Genomic DNA, 9601 nt, shown 5'->3' with positions numbered 1-9601 from the left:
TTTTTGATTAAGAAATAATTAGCTTGACAAATGTTACCACTAAATGTCTCCTTTTGTTTCTCATCCAAAAAAAAAATGTATTTTTTTTCAGATGTGGGAGAATGGTTGGAGTAAAATGTTGAATCTTAAAATTTTATATGTCTATGTAACTGACCATAAGGAAATATACTTATTGTCATGGTTAGTCTACCTGGTAACATTACTCATTTTATTATGTGCAGAATCAGATGCTGCTCCGTACTAGGACAACTGGCTGTAAGCTTATCGGAATAATTCTATAAAAACAGATGTGCATTTTCTTTTCAAATTTTCCCAAGTAACTAGGGAGATGGGGGAACTTGCATTTAGAGCCCGTATTTTCAATGTGATTACTCTAACTTCTTGTGTAGACATAACTTAGTTTCTTCTTATGATTAACATATATAGATGTAGACTTTTATTCTTCCGTGATGAGAGATTTAAAATCTCATTCTTAAACAAGTTTTTTTTTAAACATTTTTTATTGATTTAAATCATTTTACAATGTTGTGTCAACTTAAACAAGTTCTTATAAGGAGCTCATATTTATCTGAAAGCCACTTCTATTTTGATCTATGACGAAGACTGTGGACAATTAATTTCTCACTGACATTAAGTACCAGCATTAACTTGGTCTTAACTATACTTCATTTTGTGTGGCCCTTGAGAGATTCAACGATCAGTGCTTAAAATGAGATCCTGAGATTTAGAAAAACGCCCTTCCATGCTTACGAGCACTGAGGAATGTGTGAAGTCGCCTCACTGATAAAATGCTGAGCACCTTTGATGATTTCGTTTGCTCCAGGCTCACAGAACTGATGACAAAATGATTGTTTTCAGTCTTGGCAGCCAAATTCTCCTTCTAGACTAAGAAATACATACCAGACTGCAAGGCCAGCGCGTCCTGCTCTGTGGGCTTTCAACAGCTCCTCCTCTTACATTTATTCTCATCACTTTTCGGCTTCTTATGCTAACATCCTGTGTGATTCCACTCTCCAGAGCCTTTCAGACCTCAGAACTTTAACATTTTTTCCCCAGGATTTAGAAATAATTTTTATTGGAAATAAAAACTACTACAAAGTACACTCACAATGTAGAAATTAAAGCTACGGAGAAAGTGTCACAGATTTTTAACATCATTATTTTAGAGTTAAAGGAACTGAGATCAAGAAAGTTTGTAGCAGATTCCCCCAGGGACACACATTTAGTTAATATCTCATTTATTTGGACCCATATTCTGATTTTAATTAAAACTTAAAATTAATTTCTAATTAAATTTAATTAGATTTTAATATCCCACCAAGAACATAAGTAGACAGCTATTTATCAGTTACTAACCAAGAATAGTTTATCACACTATAATCTGTTTACCCTTTTCAACAAACTGTTCTTAAATTCAGTTGAAAAATGAGTGTTTAAGGGAAAATGTTAAGGAGTGTTTGGTGGAAAGGTGAGAGAAATGAGATGTTTATTGTAGAGATTTGGATCTTGTGATTGAATAAATCTCTTTAAAAATAAATCAGACCAGGGATCAAATTCCAGCCTGACAGTGGGATGTGCTTTGCTGCCTTACCCCCCAGTAAAATTGATGAAAATTACTTATTTAAAAAATCATTTAAAGACTCTGGAACTGGTCCTAAATACAAACAGAAAATGAATTCAAAAGTACCTAAAAAGGAAATGTGTTAAGAAAGGCAAGAGTCTGTGGTCTTGGAACCAGGATTGCTCCCTCCCCCTCACCTCTCATCTCAGTGAGTCAGAGACCCCATTTCGTATGCTGTAGCTGGAACACAGGCTTCCCTCTCCTCCCAGTTGCAATTTGGAGGCTTTCTTCCCAGAAAGAGTAGAATTTCAACTTCTCTGTTTATAATTCAAAACAGAAGAATATAGCTAATTGGACCCGTTTATGGATGGTCCTTTAAGAAATATGGATGATTCCCTTACTCAACCGCGTTTAGTTAGGTGTTTGCTTGGCTGAGTGCAATTTGACCTTTCACAATGGAATTGACTGAAATTCCAAATGAGACGAGCGAAACTCATAACACATGTTGAATCTGATTCCTCTGAAAATGGGGACAATATTTTAAAAAATTGTCTGACCACTCATATCCCTCAATCCTAGATTTATATCATTTCACACGAATACTTGGATGCAAGTTTTCAGTTGTTTTTCCCTAATATGATGGTGTGAACCTGAATAGAAATTTCCCTGGACACTCATTTCCTCTCACAGTGAGAGGATGGATACGCCCAATGAAAGTGGCTTTTTAACTTGTCTTATTTATCTTTTGTTGTTCTTTTTTGTCTCTTTTGTAACCAGTGGAAAACCAAAAGAGGAGTATTTTTTAAAAGGTTTGGCTCTTCCTCACCTGAACATTCCTTTCAGAGAGCAGGTCATTCTAAGAAAACAGCAGGCAGACACCTAAAATCGGGTGATAATTGCTTTCAGCTTAGTGACTCAGCCCCAGGAAGTGCTCTTTGTGTGTGGATTTTAATTTTTGATTTTTCAAGCTGGCCTAAATGCTCAGAGGTGAGCATAAGAGATCTGACAGTATGTGGCATGTGTTTGAAGCCATCTGTTTGTGTGGAATAAAAGGTGCTTCCTCAGGTGTCACTGTCATAACTGTTGACAGGCAGGGAGGCATCTGCCCTCCCCAGGCATCTCCTGTCGTTGCGTTTTCCATCAGAGCCTCCGTTCAGCAGATGATCCAACTAATGTCAGGACGGAGGGCTTGACAGTTGCCAACACAGGTGTGCTGCAGCCATTCTTCTTTCGTTTTTATTTTTCCTTGTATCTAAACACAGAGGAAGAGTGTGTTTTCAATCACAGGTAAAAGAATCTGCCAGACTATGTCTGATGTCTTTTGGAAAAATAAAGCTTGGGAAACAATAAAGGAAAGTACTTTATTTTGTAAGGCAAATACTTAATCACAGCTTTATTATATTTCTAAAATAATTATTGGCTAATCAGTTTAATGATAAACATGTACTGAATACATGTTGTTCAGCAAAGGAATGCTGTACCGTGTATGTCTCATAATACATCCGTTGCATCACCCACTGCGATATCACTGTACCAAAAAATTGTGATTTAGGGTTTATATGCCAGTCATCCAGCTAGATTGTAAATTCTTGAAGACAAGGAATGCCTTCCTCACCTCACATCTGCCATTAGTTGCTCAAAATAATCTATCAGTAAGTATTTGTTGAATGCATGGATGTGTTCATGAACTAATTAAGCACCATAAAATATTATTAAGCTGGGTGATTTTGTGTGCACTCACCAGAATATGTATGTGATGCACAATGAATTCAGGATTTCAATAAATCTAATTTCTATCAGGTGATGATTCATTAGAAGTCATTTCTACTGTTATCCATCTTGGGTAATAAAATTTCAAGGTCTCATTGTGCAAAAAAATAAAGTTACAAATTTTCTCCACATGCCCCCGAAACTGTGTTACCAAGGCTACATAAAAAACTAAACCGCGCACTTGATGTCTCTTACACTTCTCCTTTGACTCCCTCCTGCCAAGTATTTGATGCGAGAGCTCCGTTTTGTCACCAAATGGTATCTGTTACCATGAGCAGGAGTTAATGATATACTAACCAGATTAAGGCCATCTTCCCAGGGAGGGATGGGAATTTCATGGCAAGCGTCTGAACTAGACATTTTAATATCGAGAAACACATTATCAGACTGAAGCTGGAACTTTCTTCTGGTAACTCCCGCCAGGGGGAGGGCCAGCAAGGCTGCTCTGCAGGTGCAAAGTCGGAGGGAAAACAGCAACAAAGCATCGCTTCAAAATTCCCGTTTTAATGGCTGGATTCTGCCATTAATGGCTTTCATCGCATGGAGAAGTAAATACAATGATCGCATCTCACGCAAATGCCAGGCAGCGTCGGGCCAGCAGAGTCATCATCCAAATGTATTTGCATCCACGTGACAGCAGAGCCTTGATGACTGTGAGGAGGAGCATGAATTCTAACATGCTTTCCAATGTGATGTCATTTAGTTTAGAAAATTTCTTGCTGTAATTAGGAACACTGCATTTTCTGAGCACATCACTTAGGAGACATTATCGCCTGCTTTATTATGGTGAATCCTAACAGTGGACCCAGCTGCTTTATACTCCGTCCAATACACGACGAGGAAAAGGTTTAGAATCGACTATGTTGTGTCAGATAAGGGAGCTGGAAGTGTGAGATCAGAACCTCATCAGAACCATGTGGGAGCCACTGGATCGACAGTACTTTTGCTTCCTGGGTGAAATTTACCTGTTACGTGTGTGGCTTGCAGACCGAGGAGCCCAGCCTTAAGCAGGATGGGCAGAGGCTGAGCTTCCCTTCAAACCTCCCTCCTGGCCCCTCTGCTCTGATGGTCATGAATTCAGATAGAACATGCTACTGAGAGCCCTCCAGTGGGCAAGCAATTTCTGGACTGAATTGAGTTTGGCCCTTGAAGATGTACAATATTTATCTCAGATCTGAGACATTTTCAGTAGGAAAAACTGTTAAGTATTGAGACTGATATTCAAATCAGGTCACACAACCTGGTCCCCTTGAGAAGACCCCATCTTGAGATGAGAGGGGTGTGGCGCTACACAGTAACGGGGTGGGGGGAGGCAGATGAGCATGGGGCACACTTTTTGTCTGAGGTAGACTCTGCTGTGCACCAGCCCCCTGCTGTTGCCTCAGGAGCAGTGACACAGCTACGCCCTTCGTCAGAGGCTCGAATCCTCAGTCTGGAGCAAGAGAGCTGCTTTTTAATGAACCAATTTCCACAAAGTTATGAAGTATATTGCATAAAACTATTATTTTAATAATGTGCTTAGTAAGATAATCGCTTGCCTGTGACTTGGAAAGAAGCAATTTTTCTGACAGTGTCTTCTACACTGACTCACCCTTTAAAAGATATTGGGGCCAAGGTTTAGGACCATCTTGTCCGTTTTCAGGGATTGATTTATGGGAGCAGCCTTCTGAGAGCTACTCGGCTGTGCGTGGAGTTTGAAGGAAACATTTAGACAGATCCCTCCTACCGAGCATCTCTCTCTGCTTAACTAAGAGGCCATAGTGAGTACCAGAAATAATGAACTTAAAAAAAGTGTTTTTTTCAGGGAGACAAATACAATAATGAGGTCTTACTTAATTATGTGGTAGGCAACCCACCTGCCTCACTCATAGTTATTTTCCTGTATTTTCACAGCCTCTTGCTAATGAGAATATTGTCTTTCTTGACCATTACAAACACTTTGCAGGCCCACGCTGTTCATTTTATACAATATTCTAATAGATTAGAGAAATCGGCCATAAATGAGGTTCCGGAACGCCAAGAGGAACTTGGGGATGAGGGCTCCTGGCCCGGCCCCGTGCTTTGTGCCAGCTGGCCCTGGGCACGCTCTGTGTGCGCCTCTGAGCAGAGTGCGCGTGTCGGGAGAACGCTTGTTCCCAGGATGGCATTTTCGTCCACTCAAAGTAAAAACAACCATCATTTTTGTTCCATCATTCCCAGATATCCCGAGCATTTTGAAGGTGATTTCCTTGACAGTGCGGTTCCTTTCGGTTAAATGTGCACTAAATTTATCACAAACTATAGGAAGATACTGCAGCAAATGACCACAAGTGTCCTTGACTGAGAAGCTACTTCCATGCCTCCCCTATTAGGTTTTATAAATCAGAGAGGAAAAACTTACCACCATCTTTTGCAGTTTATCGTATTAGCTAATTTAGTATTCCTGAAGTGCTTAAATCAGCTCATCTGCTCATTGCCTTTTTCCACTGATGCTCATGACTCACCTTGAACCTCGGTGCACCTCAATCAGGCCTCCAGCCAGCCTCCTGGAACATTAGTGATGGATGGACGAGGGTACCATACGGATCTGCCTCACTTCCAACTACACATTCTTCTCTGCTCATTTTTCATTCTTCTGTATTTTGCTATTACCACCCACGGCTAGAGAAAGGTCAAGTTAGAAGCAAACAGGACTTGAAGGCAGGTATTCAAAACCTGAACACATTTTAAATGAACACGATGAGTTTGTTTTTCTATGTTGATTCACATTCTCAGGACAATTTGTATGAAAATATATCCATTACATTTGAATTTCAGTGAGACATCATTGCAGGACCAGAGAGGAAACAATTTTAAATCTGGGTCAGTGGGGAGGTGAAAAGGGTTCAAATGAAAATTATTCTCTGATTGAAAATTAGATTAGGGTTTCGTCTGGAAAAACATTAGCATTTAGCATTGGGTATTAAGCTGATCAGACAAAGTACAGGTTGTCATATAAAATACAGAATGTCTAGTTAAATTTGAATTTTAGATATTTGTTTCGTATCAATATGTCACAAATATTGCATGGGACACACTCATACTTTCAACTGTTGTTCATTTGAAAATCATATGTATCTGGATATGCTGGTATTTTATTTGCTAACTCTGACAACCCAATTAACATATGAGATTTAGGCAGAAAAAGGAAAAGGTCGAAACTGAATTCAAGGACTTAAATTTTTTTGTGGTTGCTCAATAAATATTTGGTGAATGAATTAACATATTTAAAATGTGCAAGAGATGCTCTGAACTTGAGAGGAAAGAGGAGGAGCATTTAAAGCTCTCAGGACACAGGCTGGAGGAGAAATGGTTTCTGTCTCTTTAAAGGTTACTCAGATAGGCTTTACTCCCAGGGTTTCTAAGATTGGGACCACGCTCCTCTCCACGGAGAGAGTTGAAGAGTCACCTTCTCGAGAAGCAATGGGTGATAAGCATAAAATAGAAAATATGTAACAGAAATAAGCCTGAAAGATGTGATGCCTCATGCTGAGCGGAGAAAATCACCGAGAGGAGTCTGCTAAAATGATTCAAGCTCCAGGAAGCAGACGAGACACGACTTCCTTTGGTAAAAGCCACTGACCTGTTAGACCTCTGGCCTCCACCTTGTCACTGAGACCCCCGGTGCTGAGCGGGTCAAGCAGATCCACAGGTGCGCAGAGACACGGGAGGGCACAGGCGTTGGGCTGCAAAATAACACCAAAAAGGCGAAGCTCGCTCCTAGAGCATCAAGCCTGGACGACAGGGCAAAAAACGGCCAGGTAAGGAGTGGGACTGACCAGCCATCACACTGTCCCTGGAATATCTATTTAAAAAAAAAAAAAGTGATGAATTCAAGATTCCATGTTATTCTGCTTCAGAGTTCAGGCCAGCAGTGTCCAGTCACCCTGGATGCTGATGGAGGATGTGGGCACGGCCACCGGGTCCTGCGGGGCAGTTGTCTGATTCCACCTGTAACTCCAGGGGTTGCTCAGATATGGCAGCTGGCTTCCCTCTGCCCTCGCCTAGACCCTAAGAGGCATTACTGGCTTTTTCAAAAGTGACTGGTGCTCTTGCCACCCAAGGAGAGAGCCCACGAAAGAAAGTCATTTCTCTCTGGTTCCATGTCTACTCTTAACACGAGGGTTTTGTCACTGTGGGTCCAGCAAGGAAGCCGTACTGAGCAAAATGCTGCAAGGTAACAAATTCACATCCTTAGCAGAATCCTTTATCATTAAAAATTAAAAATACCAGGGGCCCCAATCAACAGTTAGGTACTGCTTGAAGAAGAGGTAGATGGCGTTGAACATCCCCTAGTTTTAAAGTGTCGGTTGAAGGGCTCTGGAGAAAGTGAGCTATTTCATTCAGTCCTGTGTTTGCTGCTACCCACTTAAGAAACATTAGCGTCAATAAATCATAGTAAAATCTCCAGCCATCTCCCTCTGAAAAGCTCTCTTCTGAGAACAGAAGTCCACCGAGAGATGATCACAGAGCGGTAGGTGAAGTGGACTTTACGGGCGAGCCCTCTGGGGATCAGGATTAATGAGAGCAGCGGTGATCCTAATAGTGATAATGGCAGGTAGCACTTACGGAGCGCTGATAATTGGAGTCTGTCAATCAAGACCTCAACTGCGCCGCAGTGCAGTTACTTATCACTCCCGTTCACCTGAGAGAAAACGGGCTGATGGCAAGGAAGCGCTTCACCCGACAGCGGCTGGCCTTGTCCCCGAGTTGGCACCATGACCTTTGCAACCAGGCTGATGGTGGCCACCGTTCCCCTTCATGCAAAAGATGAAAGAAATGCCAAAGAGACTCTTCAAAATGCTCATTGTCTGGTCCACGCTGATGCTTAATTAGGAAATATTTTTCAAGATTTTTAAAGTCAATAACCAGTTCATGGGAAAAAAAAAAGAAAGAAAACTTATTTTGACTTATAGCTCATTACATGTAAGAATAGACTGGAATAAAAGCTAACTTTGTGGACATTGAGGCTGCTTTCTGCTTAAAAACAAAGCAAAGCAAAGCAAAGCAAAAGCCGTCAGAACAGCAGGGAATTGTGGGCAGGCTGCAGGCGAGGGGGGCCCGGAGAGAACGAAGCAGCTGAAGCTCACGGACGCGTGTGGGGACGCGGATGAGAAGGTCTGTCTTTAGAGACCCGAGCGGAAGTGCCACCTCCCCAACCCGGGGACCTTGAGGGTAAAACGCTTACATGGGAGCCTCCACACTTCCCAAATCGGCACGGATTCCAATGCAAAATCCTCTTCTTCATTAAAAATTGAAGGCAAAGTGTTAGTCTGCAGGCAGCTGCGATTCTCACAGCGTCACACAGCCTTTACAAAGAGTACGCCCTGACAACCGCATCTCTGGGGTGCACGTGAGTCATCTGTTCTCCGCCGGTGCCAAAACAAAACACATGCTGAGCGAGCCAGAGGCGCTTTTTTCCCATCATTTGTCACCACGTCACAGCCCTGGGCTTGTCTGATTGAGGCACCAGGAGGGGCTGTCACCTCCACCACCAGGGTCTGTAACATGTAACTCTTACAATGGGTTGAGCTGTATGACGTAGCCAATATGACTGTTTTTTAGGTGCAGAAATGGTAATTTCTGATGGTTCAACTCAATATTTTGATTCAGTTTGCCCCCTTTTTCCCCTTGCTAATTTTGAGACAGCAGACCGTGGTTACATAAGTCAGTAAGACAGTCTCTGTCATCTTCCAAATGAGTCCCTGACACTCCCTCCCAGCCTCCCACAAGCTCTTCAAAGACACACTGCCTTGCACACACTCCCTGTGCTTGCGTTTTAGGGAATATATTTTCAGTCATTCAAAGCCACTGTAACGTTTGAGGTCCCTGTGCCTGCGGCAGGGACTGTCCATTCTGTAGAGCGTGGGCGGGCGCGGAGGCAGGGTGAGACCATGCGCCGCCCAGGGACGTGACTTAAATCTGAACCAGAGACGCACGCTGCCCCCATCAAGCCTTCTGCTGTGTCCCAGTTTAGCATCTGCTAAGGAAGGAGGCGCGCCGGCGGGTCCTGTTCCTGGAGAGTGAGCGTGTGCGCCTGGGAGCTCTTCCTCTCAGCAGCGTGGGCAGCAGCAGGAGTGAAGTGCAGGGAAGTGAGTGGGAGCCCGCATCCCAGGACCACATCATCCAGTCAAGGTGGGGGGGGGGGCAGCGGGAGAGCCTGGTCCAGAAAACTGCACTTCACCGCAGGTCCGTTCTTCCGCATCACCCTATGGCCCTGCCAGGAACACCCCAGCCCTGCTTTCTCTTACC

General features: G+C 42.8%; 1 long non-coding RNA gene across 1 annotated transcript; it reads right to left on the bottom strand.

The window, feature by feature from the left end:
- Window positions 1-530: 530 nt before the first annotated feature.
- LOC106728652 lies at window positions 531-8752 on the bottom strand. Its single transcript, XR_001364910.2, has 4 exons — window positions 8538-8752; window positions 6933-7035; window positions 5815-5971; window positions 531-2813 (listed from the first exon to the last, which is right to left on the bottom strand). It is a non-coding gene; the product is annotated as an uncharacterized LOC106728652 (long non-coding RNA).
- Between the last annotated feature and the right edge of the window lie 849 nt (window positions 8753-9601).

The sequence above is a fragment of the Camelus ferus genome, chromosome 12 (assembly GCF_009834535.1).
Source record: "Camelus ferus isolate YT-003-E chromosome 12, BCGSAC_Cfer_1.0, whole genome shotgun sequence".
Taxonomy (NCBI): Eukaryota; Metazoa; Chordata; class Mammalia; order Artiodactyla; family Camelidae; genus Camelus; species Camelus ferus.
The sequence above is the reverse complement of the archived record's forward strand: the minus strand, read 5'-3'. Positions and strand labels throughout refer to the sequence as shown.